Genomic DNA, 6,784 nt, shown 5'->3' with positions numbered 1-6,784 from the left:
GCGAACTTCTCCTTTTCCAGTCGGTTTTTTTTTTTGAGAAAAGCTCGCCAAGCCTTTATTGATCACCTAAAATGTTTATGGGGATTACAATTGGGTCATGCTGGATGCCCAACCACAAATGCCTCCCAGCAGGAAGAGAGATACCAAATCTAGCAAGTCTATGAGCCTCATAGTTCGACTCTCGAGGTTCAAAGGAAAAATTACAAGTCGTGAATAAGGCGGAATTTTGTAAGATCTCTTTGATGATAATGCCATGATCGTCCCCAGCTCTTTGATGGATATGATTTACTACCTGCTTACAGTCAGAAGCAATCTGTATATGATTCGTTCCAAGGTCCAATGCCAACACCATACCTTCTCTGCATGCTATTGCCTCTAGTGTAGTTGGGTCCATCAGCCCCTCAATTACCAGCATGGAAGAACCCAAATAAGTTCCATCCCGATCACGGCATAAAGCTGCTGCTGTTCCAGTGTTTGTTCCCTCCGAAACTCCAGCGTCTACATTGATCTTCACAAAACCCTCTGGGGGTTGGACCCATCTTGGAGCCTGCCTAGCATGTGGATGACTTGTATTTCTTTGTGTCTCTTGCACCGGCTCTAGCTGGACTAGGTCTGCTATATAATTAAGCACAAACCTGTGTGTCTCATGTGGACTTTGATGTATTCCTTCATGGATAAGCTGTCTCCTAGCATACCAGATTGCCCACAAAGGTAACTATCAATCTTGTGAGTGTTTCACGATCAAGAGTTTCCATCATGAAGAACAGCCAGGCTCGTGCCGACGGCTCAGATGTGGCAATTACGTGGTCCAGCAAATCGTGATCAACAAGAGACCAAACACATCTTGCCATGGTGCACTCAAGGAGACTATGTCTCCACGAGTCCTCGGCTCCACATACATAGCACTGATCATGGTGTGACATTTTCCTGTTCTTTCGAATATCTTCTGTAGGTAGCGAATTTTTGGCCAATCTCCAGAGAAAGTTTTTGAGTTTCGCCGGAACATGCACGTTCCATAGTGTATCCCAGGCCTTCTCATTTGCAGCCGTGTCAGAGGATCCGCCTCTACCTTCTAGCCAGTCCTCGCGCCTCCTTTTTATATCCACTATCATCCTGTAAGCAGAACGCACAGAGAAGATACCGTTCTTTTCAAAGCCCCATGACCAGAAATCTTCCATATTTCTTGTACATATTGGTATCTTCAGAATAGCTGTTATATCATATGGGAGGAAAACTTCACCTAGTAAAGTTGTGTTCCAGCAAGCATTGTCGCGATCAATTAGCTCCGCCACCATCATCGGTGGATCTGATTTTAAAGCGACAATGGGCCTCATATTTTCCTTCCTGGGTAACCAATTCATATCCCAAATATGACTCGTATTTCCATTGCCTATCCTCCGGACTAGTCCAACCTTCATGATATCGCGTCCCTCTATCAAGCCCCTCCATATCTGGGAGGGATGCCCACCAATAGTGGCTGTCAGGAGGTCCCCCTCTGGGAAATACACCGCTTTCAGGATTCGAGCACTTAGCGAACTAGGGTTTTCCAAAACTCTCCAGGCCTGTCTTGCCAATAGCGCCAAGTTAAAGATTTCAAAGTCGCGGAAGCCCAGCCCCCCCATGTACTTTGGCATGCTCATAGAGTCCCATGACACCCAATAAGGTTTCCTCTTGCCTTGTTTACTTCCCCACCAAAAAGCTTTGATCATTGATGTCAACTGTTGACATAAACCCCTCGGAAGCTTGAAACAAGACATTGAGTACACCAGAATAGCTTGTGCTACTGATTTAATAAGCACCTCCTTCCCCGCTGCTGAAAGTAGTTTCTCCATCCACCCTTGTATCTTGTTCCATAGTCTATCTTTGAGGTACTTGAAAGCACCATTCTTTGAACTCCCAACATCAGAAGGCATGCCAAGATATTTTTCATTTAACTGTTCGTTGGGGATTTGCAAGATAGTTTTAATATCAGCTCTTATGGACTCTGGGCATCCCTTACTAAAGAACAGTGAACACTTATCCTTGTTAATCCGCTGGCCAGATGCTCTAGCATATATCTCCAACAATTGGGAAACCTCTTCAGCTCCCTCAACATTTGCTTTAAAAAACAGCAGGCTGTCATCTGCAAACAACAAATGGTTCACCGGCGGAGCTGATGATGCCACCTGTATTCCACCCAGATTAGATGACTGAACTCTAGTTTTTAAGAGGCACGAAAGGCCCTCTGCTGCTAGCAAAAAGAGGTAAGGTGATATAGGATCCCCTTGTCGAATTCCACGAGTAGGCTCAAATTCTTCTAACTTTTCCCCATTAAAAAGAACTGAGAACGAGACTGAGGTGACCATACGCATGACAATATTCACCCATCTGCTCGTGAACCCCAGCTTTAGCATGATTTCCTTCAGATAACTCCATTCAACCCTGTCATAGGCCTTCATCATGTCAAGCTTTAGTGCACAATGCCTGTTTTTTGTGCCTTATTCCGCTTCATGAAATGCAAACATTCATATGCAGCAATTATGTTATCAGTAATAAGACGGCCCGGAACAAAGGCTGATTGCTCCTCAGAGATTATGTCTGGCAGCACACTCTTCAGACGGTTAACAATAACTTTGGATGCTATTTTGTACAAAACATTGCATAAGCTGATGGGACGGAACTGTGTAAGAAGCGTGGGATTTTTTACCTTGGGTATTAGCACCAGAACCGTGTTGTTGATCTCACGGGCACTTTCGACACCTTCCACAATTCTAAGGACAACTTTAGTCACCTCCTCAGAACAAATATCCCAGTGTTTCTGAAAAAATTGTGCAGGAAAACCATCCGGCCCAGGAGCCTTCTGAGGTGACATTTGAAACAACGCAGTTTTTACTTCCTCGACTTTATAGGGAGCGTTCAGAACATCATTCATTTGGCATGTCACTTTGCGCGGGACTGCATTGATAACCTCTTGCATATTCTCTGTACCTTCAGAAGTGTATAGAGCTGTGTAGAACGCCTTTGTCATCTCCTGTTTATCTTCTGTTCTGCTCCCATCTGATTTCATCAACGCTTTTATTCTATTTTTCACTCGCCTCAGGTTTGCCCTCATGTGAAAATATTTTGAATTTTGATCGCCAGCTCTGAGCCACTCCAAGCGAGCTCTTTGTTTCCACATCAACTCCTCTCTCCTGTAAAGTTCCAGCAGCTCGTTTTTTATCTCCTTCTCACGTTCGGATGGTTCCACCCTACCTGGAACCGATCTCAAGATATCTAGCTCCCTTTTTAACTTTTTTATTCCTCTCCGAACACTGCCAAAGGTTGTGCGATCCCAGGTCTGCAAAGATCCCGACAGTAGGCTTAGTTTATTCTCTAGTCCCGTCACCGAATCTCCTCTATCAACCTCAGCTGTCGCAGTCCACGATTCTCTCACCACTTCCTGCAACTCTGTGTGCGTCTCCCACATGCATTCATACCTGAAAGTACGTGCAATGATTGGGTCATCAGAAGCTGCATGCGGACTAAGAATAATAGGATTGTGATCCGAAGCAACAGCATTGATGTGTTCCACTGTAGCCTGGGGAAAAGCACTTCGCCATGCAGCACATGCAAGCGCGCGGTCCAATCTGACCCTGGTGAAAGAACCTCCTGTTACTTTCTTTTCAAACGTCCAATTAATGCCAGTGTAACCTAAATCAATCAAAGCACAGTCGTCAATAGCTGTCCTAAACAGATCAACCTGGTTTTGGCTTCTCCTTCCAATCCCATCATGTTCTCTCGCATGCAATACTTCATTGAAATCGCCAATGAGAACCCACGGTGCATCAGATTGCCCCACTAGTTCCCTCATTTTATCCCAAGTTTTGTATCGTTCCTGCACCTGTGCCTCTCCATATATGCATGTTAGCCTCCAAGGTATAGCCCCTGCATTGTTCACCATTGCATCTATATGATATTTTGAGTAGCCCGAAACATGCAAATTTATTTCATCATTCCAAAACATCCCTAGACCTCCACTTCTACCATCACTAGAAACAGCATAACTTTTATTGTAGCCTAACTCTCCTTTTAAACTTTCAACACGTACCCTATCAATCTGAGTTTCAACTATACAAAGTACGGTCGGGGTAAACTTCTTCGCGAGAGCACGAAGTTCGTGAACTGTCGTGGGATTACCCACACCACGACAGTTCCAACAGAGAAGACTCATTGGGTCCGGCGGCACTCCTCAGAGGAGCCCGCCAAAACTATATTGCCAACAAAATTATCCTCCTCTCCTCCTATCTCCTTGCTGGTCATCACCTCTGTGGTAGCTGATTGCTGGAACAAAACCCCTTTCTTGCCGTCTCCCTTCTTGGGCCTCTTCACTTCCTTCCTTGGAGAAACATAAACGGGTGGCAGTGGAGGCACACCAGTGGGCTTTCCTCTCACCTCCAGGTATGAGGATTTCTCACTTACCACTCTTTCCACCCTTGTGGGTTGCACACTTCCTAGGAGCAGACTACTGTCGGTAGACTGCCGTTTGTTGATTCCCACCAGTGCCCCCAGCACATTATTGCCTGGTATCTCATTTATGTCCCTTGGCTCGGTCGTACCCGTATCACCCGGAGCTGGCTCAGAGACCGCCCCACCATCCTGTCTGCGATGTTCGTTCTGTTGTGCATTGAAACGCCAACTTTGGTTTGGGTTATATTGCTCTCTTCCCCGGCCTCTTCCTCCCGCAGGTCTTGGGCCACCTCGCCCCCTCTGAAAGCCATAGCCACCTCACCCAGCTTGCCTGAAACGTACACCATCAGCCAGCACAAAATCTCCCCATTCAAACTTCGTTGAATCGTGAACTCCGTCACCGCACTCCTCATGACAATGTCCACACACACCACAGTTATAGCAGAAGATCGGAAGTTTCTCATACTTGACTTGGTATCTTACCATCTCATCTCCCTTTTTTCCAGTTACGAACCTTCTGATTTTTGCATTTATATCTATCTTCACCCTAACTCCGACAAACTCACCAAAGAAACCTGCCGGTAACTTCAGTTGCACTTCCTCCACTTCTCCAATGTGTGATGCCATCCCTCTAACAGCAGGCTCTATCAGGAAGTTGTCAGGCAGCCGATGGATTTGTGCCCACACCGCCAACTTGTCCAGCTTGATACTATCAGGGTTTTTGAACCAATCGTAATCAACCATGATGACCGCTTGATCTCTGAACAGCCAAGGCCCCTCAGCCATAGCTTTGTTCCAGTCCCCTAAACATCCAAACTGGGCAGTAAATAAGTTTTCCTTAATCTTCCTCCAAACAATTGTTTTCGCCGGGTTCCATGCAGCACACATGTCCCCATACAGAGCATTAGGGCTGAAAGTTCTTGTAGTATGAACTCTGGCTATTTCCAGCCACTTCGCCGGCTCTCTCAGATCCGGCAATTCCTCTTCCCACACAAAAGCGTCATCCTCTTCCTCTTGCAGATTCAGCCTTGCAAGAAGTTCCTCCGTCGTCTCCTTCCCCTACCTTCCCTGAGTACTTGTTTCCGCCGCCATCAGAGATCCAATCTGGCTCCTCGTCCAAACCCTAGATCAGACTGCCTCGCGCAACTAACCAGGCAGGGTCGCAAAGACTTCCCCTTGATCAGCCCCTAGCCCGAGAAGAACCCCGGCAAGAGAACCCCCGTGGTGAGGAAGAACAGCCGGCTGCCAGCACCGGAGTATTTCGAAACCCTAGGTCGCCGCCTTAGGGGAGAGCCCTCAAACAGGGATCCGGAGGTGCGAGGTGAAGTCCTAGCAGGCAGCTGGACCACGCTAATAGGAAACCAATTTTTACACTGGCGGCTGGCTGAGCTTCTCGCTTCTAGCTTCTTGGCCCAAACTCGTTCGGCTCAGCTCCCCTCCAGAAATTTGTGAAGTGTGGAGCTGGAGAGCCTCCGAACACGCCCTTCATGGTACATTGTTGGTCAAATTTTATTTACATGACGTGACACTAATGAAGGGAAAGGATGAAGCCTAGCTTTTCTAGGTGCCTGGTTGAGGTGTGCTTTGAGCTCAACGTTAGTGCACGCAAGAAAAGTAAAGATGCTACACTTGGCCATGTGGTTGGACCTCATGCCAACTACCAAACATCCTCATATGATCGTATCCTCGTGCGCACGACACAACTGCTCCATTGCAAGCTTTCGATTCATGATAACTTAATATGTACCCCTCTTATGAAAAAATTACCCACTCATTGTCTAAACAAAAGGACATGTACACATTTAATTTTAACATTTAACTTTGACAACCAGTTAGACTATTACTGTACCAACATTGTAAAAAAACTATTACTGCACAGATTATCTGCGACATGACATATTTATACCATTGGAAACTTTCTACGAATGTGATTTCCATGAGTACACGCCATATGTTTGTGACATGGTGTAAGAAAGGTTGAGAATAGAACTTATGCGAGGGACCGTTCATTCTCATAAAAGTTTCATTTTTTTGGAAAGTCTCACGTTATAATTCACCAACTTGGTGTCGGATGATATATTATTCTTGACTTTCAACACCTAGAGCTTTTTTGGAACAGCCAGCCACTTTTGTGGTAGTTTTTTGAAAATTTTAAAAAAAGTGGTAGTTTTTTATAGACATAGCCCGTAATGTGGTAGTTTTTTTGCTATATACTCAGCCATCCGGTGCATATAAAAATAGACGTGTCTCAAGATTTGTTTTCTGATGCATTAACTACATGCCGTCTCCTCTATTTATACACACCAAAGGTTAGGATGGGCATCCACAACACAAATCACTAATCACCAGAGATTACAAT

This window comes from Triticum aestivum, chromosome 5D (assembly GCF_018294505.1).
Source record: "Triticum aestivum cultivar Chinese Spring chromosome 5D, IWGSC CS RefSeq v2.1, whole genome shotgun sequence".
Taxonomy (NCBI): Eukaryota; Viridiplantae; Streptophyta; class Magnoliopsida; order Poales; family Poaceae; genus Triticum; species Triticum aestivum.
Note: the sequence above shows the minus strand (reverse complement) of the source record.